This window comes from Corvus cornix, chromosome 4 (genome assembly GCF_000738735.6).
Source record: "Corvus cornix cornix isolate S_Up_H32 chromosome 4, ASM73873v5, whole genome shotgun sequence".
Taxonomy (NCBI): Eukaryota; Metazoa; Chordata; class Aves; order Passeriformes; family Corvidae; genus Corvus; species Corvus cornix.
In genome coordinates this window covers 55,226,806-55,244,981 of record NC_046334.1, presented here as the reverse complement: position 1 = coordinate 55,244,981, position 18,176 = coordinate 55,226,806, and the positions used below count along the sequence as shown (strand labels likewise).

The window sequence follows — 18,176 nt, the reverse complement described above, 5'->3', positions numbered from 1 at the left end:
AGTCCGTCTGGGCATGTAAACCTGTAACATAAACACGAGCACTCAAGAGTTCAACTCCCTAAAGGTTAATTTAATCATAAGCCTAAAGTAGTTGTCTAAATTGGGGCCTATGCTGTTTCTTAAAAATCTGAGACATCCTGGGATCCTAAAACAAATGAGTATCTTTCACTTCAGTTGATTTCATGCTGATAAAAATTCCCTTCAACCACCAATGAACTAATGCATTGGGATGTGTGCTGCCATACCAGCAAAAATGCACCACCATTTCCCTTTTAATGGCATATCAAATATTTTGCTTTGTGTAGACATCAAGATTTACAAGGGGCTTTTTTTAGTTACATTAATAGTAATAGTGCTAAAATCTTAAGAACTAAGTAGCATTATATTTAATTATCCTTCTGTAATTACACTGATTAAATACAGCGTAAGGGACCATAAAGATAGATAAAACATTACGGCTAAAAAACTTCTCAAAAATGACCATAAAATTATTATTAAGCCTGAGGTGAGACAATTAATATCACAAGCATGATTTTATAGGGGTTTTTTATATCACTTCCCCTTCTTAGAGTATGTCATCTGCAGTGGCAGCAGAATTTCCTCCCAGCAGTAATGGAAATGCGAACTAACTATAAAAAATGTTGCGACTTGAAAGGGAGGTCAGTTTAGACCTCCATAAGGGAGGCAGAGTATTTGTGCGCTTGATGCTTCAGGCAGATGCCAAAAAAAACATATTAAAACACTTTTGAGCTCCAAGCACACTGGCTTACACTTGGGTAATATTTGTTTTCCTCATTTTCTTTTCCTTTCTTGTCTTTTACAAACACTCTGTATGTGCAACAATCAGCACAATATAACAGTCGCATCTATTTTCTGAGTAATGATCTAAAAAAAGAGCTGCAAGGTTTTTTATACTGGACGACCAATACTATTATAAGGTTTAAAGAATACCAAGAAAAATTCTGACCAAGAACTAATATTAAGGCAAAGAGCTAATACTGGAAATCTGCAATGATTTCAAAAACAGAAAAGACCAGATTATAAATTTCAGATTGAGCACAAGAAAAATAAAACAGATTTTTCTGACCTATGTATGGGATAAATCATTTCAAGTAATAATTTTCCTGATTCTTTGAATTATATGTTTAATTAATTTTATTACACGTAATTACCAAAATGTATCATAATTATCTGACACATTTCAAGAAATATGGTCTCATTTTACTTAATTATATGATTAATTAACTATGGTAAGTAATTGCTAAACTTCAACAAAATTACATTTCTCCTTTTCTTTCAAAATTCAGAAATCATCCTCAAGTGCTCCTGCCTATGACTGCTTCCCACAAACAGCTCTGTGGTCATCAAACATACATTTGTTCTGCAGGAATGAAGTGCACAACCTCCTACTTCTATGCTCTTTTACTGTGTTATATTCACTGACTCGTTCTCAGTTCTTAAAAATAGCTACAAATATTTTTTTTCCTTAACGGTTGGCTTTGATACAGACACGCCTGGTTGTCTTAAGAACCATCACACTCCCTGGAAAGTCTGTTATTACATTTCCCAGCCCACTGCCTTGGTTCTGATGCCTGTAATGCGTCAAGAACATGCACCTGAAGATACAGGACTGGTGCAGCCCTTGACCTGGATCTCGGGTGAAAAGCAGGAACAGCCATAGTGTATCACTCTCCCATGCCATGTGGGTTGGCAGAAAGCATCCACATGAGGCCTTAGAGCAGGAATGAACCGAAGACAACCTGCAATCTCTCAAATTTATCCTAGGGGCCAAACCAGTCACCAGATGCGTCACAAAACTGGCACATCAACATCTCTGCTGTGCATCACCACTCCTGCAGCTGCCCTTAGCTGCCAGTCACTATGTGAGCCAGGGTGCAATATTCGGGATGTGTGCAAGAAGAGAGCTCAGAATTGCACAGTAGAGAAAAATTACTCAATCTTACTAATCCAAAATTAAAATCTAGACGAAAAAGGAGTAACGGCATACACTGTATCATGGGCCCTGGTAGAGATAAATATATATTTGGGGAGTTGTACATCCCAACAAAACTAGCCAATCAAGAATAACACAGAAGGAAGTTCTTGTAATTCAAGAGCTACCTAACAATATTCCAAGGATAGGTAATTTGTAACACTAAAAAGAGCCTTAACTTGTGATATTTTAATACAAATTGATTGCCTGTATTTCTGATGCATTAGGATAATTATTTTACAAAATCATTTCATCTCAACTGAAAATGCGTTAACACATCCAGACCTCAATCAACAAAATGTATTCCTGCGTTTTGAAGAAATTAGCAAGTCAGTTATTAAACAGAGCTTTCCTACTTTTCACTAGTTATAGGCCACTATTGAATACCTGGCACACAATCTCTGGATTTGAGTTGCATGCTAGACATTCCTAATCCAACTAGTGCCGCCAAGAATTGAAGCAAAGACAGTCTAATGCAGCAGGATCTTATTATAAGTCAGTCCCAAATGCCACTGAAAAAAAAAAATCAATCTTTTTTATTTTAATCCCCATTTTCCCCTAAATAACAAACTCTGATTCTTTTACAAACTGATGAGGTGCCTGTTCTGCAGGCCACACACCGTAGGCTGACTGGTGAGCAAAATATGGAAATGTGTATGAGAAGCCGAAGTGGCCGGCTGGCTGTGAAGCAAAACAGAAACCAAGGGCTGTCCACATCAGTGACCTGCCAGGTCAGTCACACAGAGTGCTCTGTGTTTAATATCGTCCTGTGCAAAAAAGCCTATCAACATTTTACTTGGATATCCAACACAATTGTTTTTATGCATTCTTAGAAGTAAGGATATATTTCCCAACTTCCTTGATGAATGATTTCTAAAAAGGTTCTTAACAAAACCTATGGAAAAAAATACTTTGAGAATAAAGGATAAATTATGGAAGCCAATATAACTGTCAACCTTATACCAGCCATGGCTAAATATCAAAAAACTGGAAAAGAATCAACTTCACCACAGACCAAGTACAGAAATAGAGAGAGATTGTTTACAAAGCATATATGTCAGAGTTTTTTGCTTATCCTCAAACAGGATCAGCCTCTGGCATTCACAGACACTCCTCCTCTCCCATACCTAGAACTCCCTACTCTCATGCCCAGGCATCAGGGCATGTTTTTCCTATTCCTCCTCCTTCAGAAGTATCAAATTCAGAAAAGCCACCACGCACAGCCCTCTGGAGATGGCTTCATACTGCCAAAGTGATCTCTTCTTCCAAAATTCAGGGATTGCAGAAGTGATTTAGAACTGTCTGCCTTGCCAAATGTGTGCTGTGGATCCTGAACAGCTCAAAAGCTCTTGGGAAGGTAGAATGATTAACAGTTAACACTTTGGCCATTGTAGTATAATTGTCTCTCGAATGCAGAATTCTTTCTCACTGCAGCATATCTGAATTAGTAAACATCACAAACCTCTCCTTACACCACTCCTCATTCTGCCTGTAAAGTGAAAACCAAACTACTTATCTGGAACCTTTTGTTGTTTGTATTAATTGGAAGTCTAATGGCTATACTGCTCTTTGAGAATGTGGGAGATCTTAGGCACACATGATGATACTGACGTCAATATACTGAAGGGTATCAGCCTGGGAAAAAGGGAGAGCCAATAATGGAGAAGGGGAAGGCTGCATGCATCTATACATTATAGGATCTCAGTTCAATCATATATTCTCCAAGCAGTTACACTGCTTCTAAATCTCATTCACAAGGCTGGACTGCAGAGTCTGCAGTCAAGTTTATCATAGCACTGCTCCTATTTTAATGCCTGTTCTTTTCTTATTAAGTAAATGATACTGCTGGATTTATTTCTGTTCTGTTTGGGAATTGTCATTTTTGGTATTTTGTTTCAGTATCTAGACACATGTTCTGTCAGGCAGCATTTTCTGATAAACATATTGTAAAATATTACACATTTGAAAATATGCACACAAAAGTAAGAGGGAGTAGTGAAGGCATGATTATATCCAAGTTCACATCAACATTGACACATAGTATCCTGATCTTCAGGAGAGCAAGAGGTACTAACACATCCACCAATTTATCTTGTAGCCAAAGTTCCCACACCATCTTTCCCCAAAAGAGGAAAGGCCTCTCCTGGATTCTTGCACTTCTTTTCCTGAGAGCCATTGTCAACAAAGGTAACAGATGCTGACTGACCCTCTGCCACATGCACCCGCCCGGCTGAGGAAGAACACTTGGACAGGCAGCTCAGAGAGTGTGCCCCATCCCCACCAACCAACTCCATCCAGCATAACTGGCGTGCCAGTGCGAGGGAAGACACTTGCCTTTGGTAGTAACTTGCCTCCTTTCAGTCTGGGCCATTCACCAGATTTCTGGATGTCTGGTAGCTTGCAAAATCCTGGGCCAAGGGCTACTGTCCCTGTATAGAGCAGCCCTACATCACAACAAATCACCCTGTCTCAGACAGAAGAGCAAGTCAGCCTGACCATTTCCTTAAGCCCAGCACATCAGAGTGCACAAGCATCTGCAGATCAGATACAACAGGACAACTGCTAAAGGATGCACCTGACAATTGCATCAGGCTTGCCAACACTGGAAGACCCATCTAAATCCGCTTTGGAATAACCATTTGCAGTTGGGGCAGAAAAAAGTGTGAAAAACACATGCCACTCCGTAAGGTTTCAGCCTCTCCATTTTGGTACTAGACTGCCTTAAGATCTAAAAATTATTAGACCTCATCAACAGTAGCAAACAAAGCTCAAATCAAGATTTCTTTCCAAATTTAATGAACTTTCTGGACCTGTACTCTTGCCTTCTACCATCCTCTAAAACTAGAGAATTTGTTCATATTTTTATGTTCATTAATGCAAGGGTTTGTGCCTAAATTTCTTAAGAAGGGTCCTTGATTTCAACATTTTTTATTTTTTAGGGGAGGTTGTTGATTTGGGGGTTGTAGTTTTTGGCTTTTTTTTTTTTTTTTTTTTTTTAGAATTCTTCTTTCTTCAACTGCTGCACGACTTCAGGGCATCTAATTCTCTTTCCTAAAATAATCACTTGACATAAATATTTCAAAACATATTGAGATAAATGTATGTTTCATTACAGTTAGATCACAATGGAACTTCCATAGAAGTATTTCTGACACAAAATGAACCTTTGTGATTAATGCTAACAAGACATTTCATATAATAATAAGGTGCCATAATGGTTTCAATGTTATTTTAAAGTGTTACTAAACCATCAATTGCTCTGAAAACACAGTGAGGTCTTGCAGTAGAATTTAAACACACACATTTTGTAACACTTTACATATTGCGCTATATGAATCACAGTAAATAAGCCCAATGGGAATGTTTACTGAGACACAAAGAAAGAAGATCTGCATAAGGAACTAGTTTATCATAAACAATACAAATATTTACTCTATTATTTAATGTGTGCCCAGCATGCCTATCCTTAATGCAGCATTAGCCGACATCAGGCATATGCCATATGCGCAAATAATTAATTCAAATTATGTTTTCTTCCAGTGTGCTGTCTCAGAAACGAGCTGAATTAATGCAAAGATATATTCAACAGCAAATATTGAGACGATCTCACTATGTAACAATGCAGCCATATTTGTCTTTATGAGCACAGAGTTTTTAATACTTCGCCCTCATTGTTATTCCGAGCCATGGGCTGATGGTATGTGAAATACTCCTGAAGTGTTCCTCATATAATCACTGGGTGACTAATGCAGTGATTTTAAAAAACTGACTTGGTTAAACATTTTTTATAGGACAAGGCTTCAAAGAGCAAAGTCTTCAGAACACATCCACCTTCCTTAAACCAAAAAAAACCCCTCAAGAATAAACATCCAGTAGATTGTCTACAGCAGTCTTCCAGAGTGCAGAGACAGATCAACTGTCCATATACACCCAGGTGGTGTCCAACAGAGAGACTAGCAGGTTATTTCCAACACAGGCAACATAACCTGTGAAGGCATTCCTGAAAGGGATCACATGGCACCTGTCTGCCATTAATTACTGCACTGCAGTATCCTGTTCTCATGCCATTTCAGATGCCATTTGCTTATGAAAAATTATGCTTAGGCCCAAAGTGCTACATGAAAGAAGTTATAAGCACTTAACTAGTCTTGAAAGGCATGTTTCTATGTCATTCCCGTAAAATTGTATTCACATCCTCTCTGAGAGCTGCATGTTACCCCTGTGCTTTTCTGTGTGGTTCTACTGCCAGCCCTCCACACCTACTAGCTCTCCTTTTCTAATCAGCTTTTCAGCTGATCATGGAAAAGAACTGACTGCTGAAAAGGGAATTTCTCCATCCCAAAATTAGCTTGGAGAAATGCCATATACAGCTGTTGGAAAACAGCTTGGCTTTATCACATTGGCAATCCAAGTAATACTGCAATTCAGTCCATTCAGAAAGATTCAAGGAAAGGAAACAGTGAGATAAGGTAAAGAGACAGCCTTGTTAAGCATTTGCAATGCCCCTAATGGAACAGACCCCACCTGATGTTTCCCGAGTCCCTCAAATTAAGTTACTAATTATACTTCCTGAAGTTCAGTCCTGCTCATCTTGAAGATGTTCGCATTCCCCACAAAAATGGAATCCCCAATTCAGGCTACGTTATTCATCCATTTAAATACACAACTCTATAACAATATGTTAATTCTCCTGAAGAAGTGAATCCAACAACTTTTCAGTTTCATGCAGAAACTGGGGAAAGGTCCACTCTGGCTCTGTCACTTACCTAGATCTGATTTGGGCCACGAAGTTCTGGAGACAGAACTTTACAGACAGGCACTATCTATTTAGGTACTTTAAGATCCTTTCTCTCAACTCCTGTGAGGTGTCCAGAAGTGCTTGTAGGTGCCTTATGTACATCTTTACAAATTTGGCCTTCAGTATTTGTCTGTTTCCAAAGACGTGCTGGGCTTCCTGGCACCAACTCACAGCTCATCAGTTTGGCCGGGCTCCCTGTGGCTGCCCAGGTACAGCCGAGACAAAAGGGGCCAGGACTAGCAATACACCTTTTGCTACGAGAAGAGAACAGACTGATGGCAGGGCAGGCACCAACTGGATGGTGTAGGAAAGACCACATTCTACCCTTATTTTGGCATTACAATATGACATACAAAGGGAAAAGACAAGAGTTGGTTGCATATAGTTCAGCCAGACAAGACCTAAAGTAGGCACTATTAATGGTGTTAAGATGTCTACATGAGTAATGAGTAGCATAAATAGCAATATTTGAAGCATATGATCCTGTGATCATGTCCAAAACCAAATAGATACAGAAACAAAATGTAGAAATTCCTTTCTTTACATTTAAAACTGCTTTACATTTTAACCTCCTGATCACAGCATGAAAAACTAAATCAAAAGGAAAATCTTGCATTTTGTGATACTGCATATTAAGCAACCAACACAGTATCATGCCTAAATGAAAACCTGTATTAGAAACATCCACAGCAGTGCACCAAGACCTACAGCACTGTTTTCTGTGCACAGTTCTAAAAAACAAATATTAACATAAAAATTTAAAGGTGTACCTAGTTCTCAGGTTTACCATGCTTAGCCCCAAGGAGACACACTTATTCATTTACTGTTTGAAAAAGCTGCCAAGACTAATACAGAAAATTTATTTTAGACTCAGCTTTATTTTACACTCAAGATAGTAAAGTAAAAATGACCTTTCACATGAGACCAAAGGCACTGGAAGTACTTTCACATACACTTGAGTTCTTGGAGCTACAAGCTGTTTCTTGGTTTTCTTTATTAGTTTATGTTTCAAACCATTATAAAGTAGGTTTTACTGATCAAACATGGAATACAAGGCAAGAATCCACAAGCACAGGAACCACTTTACAAAGGCCAACAGAGAGTGAAACTCCTTTTGACAGGTCAGACATGATCTATCCAGCTCCATGATTATGGAAGGACAAGGACTGTGTCTAAGACCAATAGATATAACTGAGGTTTCCAAGGTAAGCCCTTCTCAAAAACAGTACATGCTTAAGGCGACCAGAAGGTAGTTATATCTGGTTACATATGCAGGTAGTTCTAACATAAATGATATAAATATGTTAAAGCAAGCAAAATATTCTATTGCTTTTTTTACTGAAGTAGAGGAACTTTATGGTATGAAAACCAACAATAACAATTTTCTTTCACACACAATCAAGCAAGAAGAAGAAATGTATATGACAGCTTTCCTTATCCAGAGTACAAGGGGTTATCATAGACAACAGCAAAAAAAGTCATGCCAAAACTATAAAAATACCTTGACAGTGTCCTTTTAAAGTCATAACTTATTATGGAAAAATCAGCATTCACAAGCATAATTTTTTTTCTGTATAATTCACTGCCCAGTGACATTTGATTCCTTCCTAACAAACCTGTATTTAAGAGGAAAGTCATAAAATTGAAAAAATGGCAATGACTGAGTAATTCATGGCTTGGTGCTCTATTAGCAATTAATAAATTCACCTAGCAATATCCAGAACCTAGTCATCTGCCACGTTTTATTTATTTCATTTCATTTTCCATATCTTGCATATACTCTGGGGCAATCACACATAGTGCCTTTACCTTGCTTGCAGAGCACTAGTAATTCCTCACTGTACTTCAGCGTTTCAGGCATCATCTGTACTGCATTATTAAATGCACATGAAATAAATACATCTTGTAATGTAGCGGAGAGTGTAGTACTTAACAACGGCCCCTCAACTGTTTCACAAATAGTGATCAAGTTTCTGATGCTCAATGTGTTCATTTATATTTCATTATCTAGGATGGGATTTGATTTGCTTGGGAGTATCTTGGCCTTAAAAAACTCCAAAAAGAAGTTCATCAAATCCAAAGGGGAGCTTTTGAACAGTATTCATGGCAAGGAGATGATACAAAATAAATGGATCCTGACAACTTCTCTCTCTTTCGCACTTAATGAGTAACCATCTAAGTCAGTAAGAGCCCTGATGGAAGGCAAAAATATTCCAAAATAAAGAGACTCTTGAAGAGATCACTTTATCATTTGAACCTTTCCTCCCCTCACAGCAAGTCAAATACCCAACTGATCCAAACTGAAACCCAGACAGAGGAGGAAAGGCAGTTTCTTGAAGCAGGCAGGTATTAAGTCACTTACGGCTTTGCAAGTTGCAGAAAACACACAATACTCTACCATTTCCTGCATTATGCATTTCATACATGAATTTAACAATAAATTATAATCAGTCTCAAGCAATCAAGGCATTGTCCCAGTAAGAACCATGTATCAGCAGTAGTGTCAGCCATAATGTCATAATGCCCTTCCTCCTTACTGCCCCAAAGGTTCTAAGGCACAATGAAGATACTTCAGCCAGTTTGTACTTCCTAGCATTTGAGGAAAAGAAGCAAGATTCTGTTCCTAATCCATCTCTATGCCTGCTCCTGTGAGAGAAGAAGCAACAGTTCTGGACCCAAAGATGGGATAATGCCTATTTCCCCTTAACTTTCTATGCAGTCTATGCTAATACATCTGATACTGCATTTTATTGTTTCTTTTCTTTCCATGTATGTCTTAACATTAACAAATATCATGGTGGTGCACAGAACTCTAATAGCAAGCATATAGGCCCTGCAACAGCAAAAGCTCAATATTCAAGCAAAAATAAAGAATGGTCAAATAAAACAACTAATTCTGGCATCTGGCTGTGCCCTGGTATCCACTGGAACGCCCTCATGGAAGGAGCTCTCAATTCCCCTCTTATACATCAATGTCACTTCAACAAAAACAGACTAATTTATCTCTGCTGCCAAGTACAGAATCCCCCACTTGGGTGCTGCAATTTCCCTGACTGTTTTATGACATTTTATGCAACAGTATTGACAGCAGCACAATTTCCAGACAGTCTAGGGGGGCATTTTCAGGGAGTCAGAGATGGTGTTTGGTTGCAATACGGTTTCACTCAGAAGGTAAAAATCTGCCCCGTGGCACACTGCTGAAACTCACAAAGAGAAGTAATTCCAGTCATTAATTGACTTGCACACGGGTGGCAGATTTCAGTTTAACACCAATGCCCTTCCTGTAACAATCTATCAGCTTCCTCCAGTGCAGTCTCCAGGAGCAGCATCATTCAACTGTGTTGCTACTGAGATGCAGTGGGAAGGTAGGAGCCACCTTGTATTTGAGGCGGTTATCCCAATCCACATGCTTAGCATTTCTTGAGAAATCTACAGAAGCTTCAACACTTTGATGAAGCCTCCTTAAAGAAGAGATCAATAATTCACTACACTGCAAAATTTAATTCAATTCCTGTTGATAACAAGGAGATACAGGAAGGTAATATCTCATTCTGTCTGCCACAATTTCTGGTTTTTTAATTTAAATATTCCTACTGGTACTACCTTATTTTGCTTTTTCTCTGGCCTTTGCAGCACGATTTCTGGCAGTATCTCTCAAGGCAGGCACATACACGTGACAGCTTTAATAGGGCAAGTGAGAGAAAGTTTCACTAATACCACTCAGTACTAATTTACACATTTTTTTGCCTTCTTTCTTTCTCATCTTCATCACTGGAAACAGAGGAAGTGAAGTGAAGTTTTATGCCAATATTTTCATGCACATTGTTTTCCAAAAAGTTACCTTAAACACTATGAGACACTACTTTAATAAGCATTACCTCAAGTGTTTCTCCATAATTTTGCCTGGTAACATGTAAAAGGGGGAAATAATTTTAATCAAAGTGAAACCAGTCTCAACCTGGAAACTGCAAAAACATGTCTTTTTCAGTGTCTTCAGCTAACTTAAACTCAATTCTGTAGACAATGAAATTGCAGGTGTTACAATACGTAACTGGCAATGGTATCACTGGATCTGGTACAAAACTGAATTACAAGTTTCAGGCTTGTACTTTGGAATTCTAACATATTGCAATTGAAGGGGCATCAACAGAAGGTTAACAGCAGTTCATCAGTAACCTCAGAAAACTGCAGGCAAATTCAGAAGTTTGGGGTTTGTTGGTTTGGTTTTTCACATTTCTTTCTCCCTCTCACCTTAGATTCCACATTTAGTCTTTCAGTGTCAAAATGTTCATTCTTACTGGTTCAGTTTCTGCTGAGAAAATTAGTTTATTACCAGTTCTTCACAATAATTTTTCATGATACTCCTCTGCAAGAGGAGGATAACTTTTAATGTCAGTGTGAATATGATTCTGTATATCTGTAGCACTGAATTTATAGCACACATGTGGAAAATCTTGTAAACTGCCCTTCTCTTGATAGACTGTGCAGTAAACTGTACAGTATTTTAATTAATTTCTTAATTACAAACCTAAAGTGTGGTAGTTGAAATCTCACATGCATGCACAGCTGAGGTTGCTGCTTTAGCCTGACTAACACAAGGCAGATCAAGGCAGAAATGCTCAAAATATGGAGAACCAGCTGGAAAGATAGATACTGGCTCTTGCCTGCTTTTACTCACTTCCTATTTTATTCCTTCTCTGATAATTACCAGATTACTTTTTCCAAGCCTTATGTTTTAACCTTCTAGAAATCTCAGAAGCCTGAAATACCACAACAGAGGAATTAGTACCAAACCAGGGACATTCAGTTGACTGAGTTACTTAGCAGTCGTATTCCATGATAAAAACATGATCATTTGTGTATTTGGTGTCACTGATTGATCCAGGTACCTGCTGTCACAGATGCACGTGAAGCAGGACATCCAGGCGCCGCGAGTAGTGAGTCATGCAGAAATTTCCATTTCTGTAATGTGAACACAGAGCCAATACAATTTTCTCCCAGATTTTACTCATTCGAGTTCCCACTGATGATCTTTACTCTTGTGAAGTTGCACACTATGGATTTATCAACCTAAGCCCTCTTACAGTGACAAGACTACTCATAAGACTGGCACAGAAGACCAGTGTCACTACAGCCAAGTGTCTGTCTCGTTATTTTACACAGTGGCCAGATGTGTTGGCCCTTTGGAAGAAAATACCATCTTTCCTCCTTTCATCTGTGAGTTTTTAACAGTTGCAGATAAAACATTTCCTGAGCTTAATGAAGTTGCTTTAATTATGAAACACCAATGGATCTCCTAAGTTCCCACTCAATTTTCACCTGAAATGTAAAGTAGAAAATATGATTTGGAAGATGTTCTTTCAAAATACTTGGGTTTCTTCCCTGACCTCTTTTGTGCCTAACAGCTTGGACCTAGGCAAATCTCAACCGAAGTATTTCAGGAGGACAAGAATAGTTCTTATGCCTGACAGAAGGGCATTCATGTGAGTCACTACAGCAACAGTGGCTCCATGTGCTGCATCCTCATGTTCCCCAGGTACTCACATGGAGGTTAGCTAAGCATGGCACCAGCATGGAGCTAAGCAAAGTCCTGTGCCTTCTGCAGCAAACAGAACTGATGGAGCCTGAAGAGCACAGGCTCTCTCAAACACTGTTACAGAGATGGCTTTTAATACACAGTAATTAGACATGCCAACCACTATAATTCTGAGGGCTACAGGAACAAGTGACAGCTGTAGAGCCACTCCTGCTACTGCTTTTAAGACTGCAGAGGTAGGACTATGTAGGCAGCAGCACAGACCTGCCACTGACTGCACTGTTCGTGCCCTGCCAGCCTCTGTGTTACCACTCTCCTTGCTGCCAGTCTCTAGCTGCTGTACATCTCCCAGCCACATTTAAAACATGCACCATGCCCTTCCAAGCAAGGCCCACTACTGAGAAGATCTACAACCAGCTTAACTTCATTTTTGGATGGCTAAAATTAGGCAAGAGTCTGCCACTCTCTTCTACTTCTTTAAAGCTTTTAATACATTTTATTCTGCTCTTACACAAAATATATGCCTGCAGTAACAGCTTGCAACCAAAGCAAAAGTACAAGGCACCAAGATTCTGCAGAGAGGAGTTCTGTATGAGTTAAGGAAGAATCAGACTCCTGTAGAGCTGAGAGATGACACCAGGCAGGCGGCTGGGGCTGTTCCACCATAGAGCCTTGCAGCACTCTGGGGCTTGCCCTTGACACACTGCAGGCACTGCCCATGGCATGCAGAGTTTTGTTCGTTTTTCTTTTAAGTATCCTTACTAGCCAGAGTGTCCCTCAAACTGCAGTGCTGCTTTGCATTTGATCCTAAGTGTAGCACTGCTGGTTGATACTATAGTAGGATATAGTAGGATATGCCAGACATACTGGGTTTTTAAAAAAATGTTTAAAAAGCAGTAATAATGGTGCAGTCTCCTGAGAATACATTTATTTCTGCAGTATAAAATAAAATTAAATTCTTCAATCTCAAAAACTATTAAAAGGTTGTATTTAAAATGCATGAAGCATTAAAAAGACATCAAAATTAAAATAATCTCATAAATCTCTTCATTTAAAAGACTTATTAGAATACAGATAGAGGCAGAAAACAGCTGCCCTGCAGACTAAAGCAGTAAATTATGACTATTTTAACTTTTTTTTCATTTTCATCATTGAAATTTTCCTCACAGAATTACTGCAGTAGTATAAAAAGACCAACTGCCCCTATATTTAACATGTGAATAGTAAATTATTTTTCAGTGGACTTCACAACAGATAAGCTGTATATTCTTTCAAATGTCAGCAGACTATGGGACCGTTTCCAGACAAAGGAGGTGGGGAATGTTTTCAGAAATCACTATTGCATGCAAAACTATAGAATTAATCAGCCATTCATTCTCTTTGACACAACAGCAGTGGGAAACTGCAGCAATTGTGATCCAGCACTCCAAACTCCTCCCGCACTCTCTTGGCTATTAATTTTTAACAGAATTCCAAAGTCAGGTATATTTAAATATTAGCAGGTTGACTTGTGAATTGCTAAGCATAAAACAGCTACAGGAAGTTTGCTTGTTTAGGGACCTAATCATCATGTGAAGAATCTCCATTTAGTCAAGAGTTAGGCTTCTCTTGAAAGCAAAGAGCCTTCTTCTCATTGGGCAGTGCTGAGATTGGTACAAGAAGATTCAAGGGCAAAAGGGGAAGACACGTGAGACAGGAAAATCAATCAGTAATATTCAACTTTTCAAAACTGACAGACAAATTAAATTTTTCAGCAAGTGCCCATATTCCTCAGACCATCATTTGTCAGTCTTGATGATACCAGAGCATTCCTTGGAGTACAATTAAACATTAATGCTGATTGCTCCTCAAAGTAGTTCAATCCAGGGAGAAGGCAAAGAAAAAACCCAAGGGAAGGAGAATTCACACCATTTATCCTCCATCTTATCAGTTTTCCAGGGGTATGATCTTGGAACATCCAGGCTGTTGATATCCAAGTAGATTACAGAAGGAAATGCTAAGGATGCAGAAGACTAGGGAAATGAACAACAAGAAGAACAACAAAGCTAGCAAGGGGGAAGGGAGGGAAAGAAGTTAAATCAAGAGGATAAAGAGTGCTCCCACATAGCAATTTGCTGGTTTTGCTTCACTGCAAATTATATCATATGATATTATAAACCACTTTTCCTGACAGCAGTGTGCATTACTGTGCACTGTAACTTCCTTCCTGCTTACAAGAGATAAGATTAGTAAATGTTTGCTTTATTAACGACAAGTTGAAATGCTATTAAACCAACTTAATTGATGGTACAGTTACATGGAGCCTGCTTCTTGTTCATATTTTTCAAAACTTACACCTGCAACAGAAGTTGACTTCTCTCCAAAAAAAAAACCAAACCCCATCCACTGTTCTAATTTCTTCCAACACCAGCACCTGTTCGGATTGTGTAAAGCTCCTTAGCTGTAACTCCAACAAGGATAACGGAAGTGCTGAAGGATAAAAACTCCATGTATTTTATTTACCTTTCTCATTGCTAGACTACCATTACGTTTGTCAGTGAGTTTCATGTTTTGGGCTTCAAATAAAGCAAGCAGTCAACCAGAAGGCATAGTTTAAACCCAGTGGGTTAGCACATCAGCAATAAAAAACCACTTCTGCCCTTCTTTTACTTTAGCCTAAGGTTAGCTTCCTCATGAGTGGCTCTGGATGCTTCTGTAACCTTCCCTGCAAAATGCTTATGCAGAAGAACACTGTGTGTTGCACAGCTGCTTCAGGAAACTGCTGATAATGCCAAGCCTGAATGTACATCACTAAGAACACACCAACTCTCTACTGCAAACCCAGAGAAGAACTCTCTATGGGGAACAGAAAAACCCTTAATTTAACTGCCAACATAAACTGTAAAAGATGATGGTGCTGCTCATCTGACAGGGTTCTTGTTCCACTTTGTTGGTTCCCTCATCTTATGCCTGAACCAAACTAATCATTGTTATTTACAGCAAATAACACACAATTTAAAAGTTAATCTATTTCTTTAAAAGCTGCAAAGCAAGTCAATTATACAAATCTCTAAGTGTAATTCCCACTTAATATAAATATACCAGATAAATTACAAGCCAGATCTTATTTAGTTAGTAATACCTTGACAAGCAACATTATTAGACCTTTAATTTATTATGTCTTCAATTGATCAGTCTCTTACCTGATTGTTTTAAAAACATAATGATCGGTACACAGTTGTCAAGTTTATCATGTACACAAGATAGTAAAAGCCCAAATGAAATTCAGTCTTTTCTTAATAAAATCAATCAAAACCTATTTTTTATTTACAGACAATAATCATATGCAAGTTAATACAGTCTGAAGAAAGACAGTCAGTAATTATACTTCCTTACTGCATTTTTTCTTTTAACAACTTTGGCATTACAAATTTTGATGTCTGCTGGAATCATATCAAAATTACAGTCATATATGACTGCAGGCTCTATTATGTTAGTCCACATGATGAGGTGGGGGGGAGCTGACTGGTTCACAAGAAATTTATTTTGATTACATGATATTATTTTACATTTCAATCACATGGTGACCTGACTGGTATAGTGTCAGAGTGAAAGATGAGTTTGTATTCGGGGCTTCAAATGTTACAAGAAAAAAAATCATAGCAGTATTTCTTATGACTTATGAGATGAAACAGCAGAAATCACTTGATGTAGCAAATTGTAAGTCTGAAGGATTTACACAGCTAGATCCTCTGTAAACCCAGGGTAGCCTCATTCACATCAACAAAAAATACTGCCCAAGAATCTGACGCTCCATCATCTCATACACTACCAAGGTTCTGCAGAAACTAAACTTCAGTGTTAGCAAAATGCCTCCATCCTTCTTTATTATGAAGGAGAAAGCCAGAACTGAATACCGATGCCCAATCCTTAGCATACACTAAAAATGAAATACACTTTCCTTGTGGGCCTGTGAAATCACCTTTTCATCCAATTGTATACTCAGCTCCAGTGAATGGGAGACCCATCAGAGTTAGATATGGTCATGGTGGTGAGGGTTCAGCCAGAGAGTTCCTTGGCATAAGGAATTACTTTTTAAACTAAAATCGAAATGCAACTGTACTATCTAGATAGTACTCCATGTATACACACAAAAAAACCACTCTCTCTCTCTATATACGCACACACAGCTACACACACACACACACACACACTTTTATAAAGACCCAGTGAAGTGCAGTCTGTAAGACTGAAGGATGGCAGTCCCCATTGTCAGGCTTCTGCCTCAGGAAAGCAGAAGCTGTCTGTGAAAGGGAACACGATGGTATTTGCTAACATTACACATCCTTTTTGTAAGGCACAACTGTGCAAACAGTTTAAGGTCTGCACACTGTTAAACCCTTATCCCTGAAGATGCTGTGAGAATTCCAATTAATTTTAGACTTCATTTAGCAACTTGAATACATTAGGCAAGCAATCATCACAACATCCTGCAGAGTGCTTCACACAGCTCTGTATCATGTAAAGTGAAGGCTCACCCTTAGATACAAGGTGCAAGCAACACTCAAGGTAAACCAATCTTTAGCTGTGAATTAGCAGGGTCTGGAGGTACACACCTAGATTTGAAGGTTTCACTCAGACTCTTGGGAGAAAAATCAGAGAAGTGGGATAGAACAGATCTGTGCTCCCAGTCCAGGCCCCGCACTGCCTTCCACCGACTGATTCTTGTGACAGGGGGTCACTAAGGCTGCTCAGACCAATGACTGCTCCTACACAGAGGCAGCGAGTACAGCCACTGTGGTCTCTGCAAGGCACCTGTGACCAGTCTTTCACACAGAATCAACAGAATGGGTCATTCTGAAGGAAGGAGCTATGACCTCCAGGGAATCTGCAGTGGTATGAATTTTCTAGCATATTCTTCTTCTCAACGGGGTTCTCTACTGCATTGCTTGAAAACCCAGCACACACAATCAGCATTTCACCTAACATACTACAATCATGTACTCAACCCGGCTGTTGTAAGCATGATTTTTTACCTCCACTATTCTGTCTAACGGGACCTTATACTGCCTGTTGGCTTGACTTTTCTAGTTTTTCTATTTTTAGAAGGAATTATACTAGGAAAAACACACTGGAGGGCCAATCTGGGAAGACAGGAAGATCCCAGATGGTGTTAGTTGTCATAGATTGACTACAGTGCCATGACAACTCACAGCAGCTGAACTGAGGGCCTGCTCCACTCCGTTTCATCACAGTGAATATTATGTTACATTTTAATGCATATTTACTAGATTCATATTTGTCCCCCAGCTTCAACAGTGAAGCTTTGATTTAGCTTAATGCATCTGAGAGACTGAAATTCCTGGTTATCCAAACTCCTAATTGTCTTCTGGTTCAGGACACTCCCATGAGACCCTCAGATAACCACGTTTCCCCTGTATAACACAGCAGTCCTATAACCACATTATAATGCAGTTTTGTCTCACCTATAAAGGTCAGGGCCATAATATAATTTAGCAGTGAGGGTAAAATATGATTTACTTCCATCCACAGGCAAGACCAAATCATGTTATAACACTGTGGGTAGGGGAAAAACTATCAGGTTACAGCACAATCCTCCGAAGTCATTTTGCCTGTTACAACCATAAACTCTGCGTTAGCACCTGATAGCAGAGGGAGCACAGTACTTAAGCAGGCTATCTCAGTTCCTGGGAAAAATATAAGTCTGCATGCTGTTAAGGGAATCCATAATTCTGACTGCTGATAATGCACAGAGTGGCCAAGACCTCTACAAGCCCCATCTACTGAAATCAATGAAGCCAGAAGAGGCACCAAGGTCACTAATTAATTGTTTATGTATAATATTTCAT

At 39.0% G+C, this 18,176-nt stretch overlaps 1 protein-coding gene across 1 annotated transcript in view; it reads right to left on the bottom strand.

Annotated features, from left to right (window-relative positions):
* PPARGC1A (PPARG coactivator 1 alpha) overlaps window positions 1–18,176 on the bottom strand; it is a 367,478-nt gene that overhangs the window by 302,288 nt on the left and 47,014 nt on the right. The gene's annotated exons all lie outside the window — the stretch shown is intronic.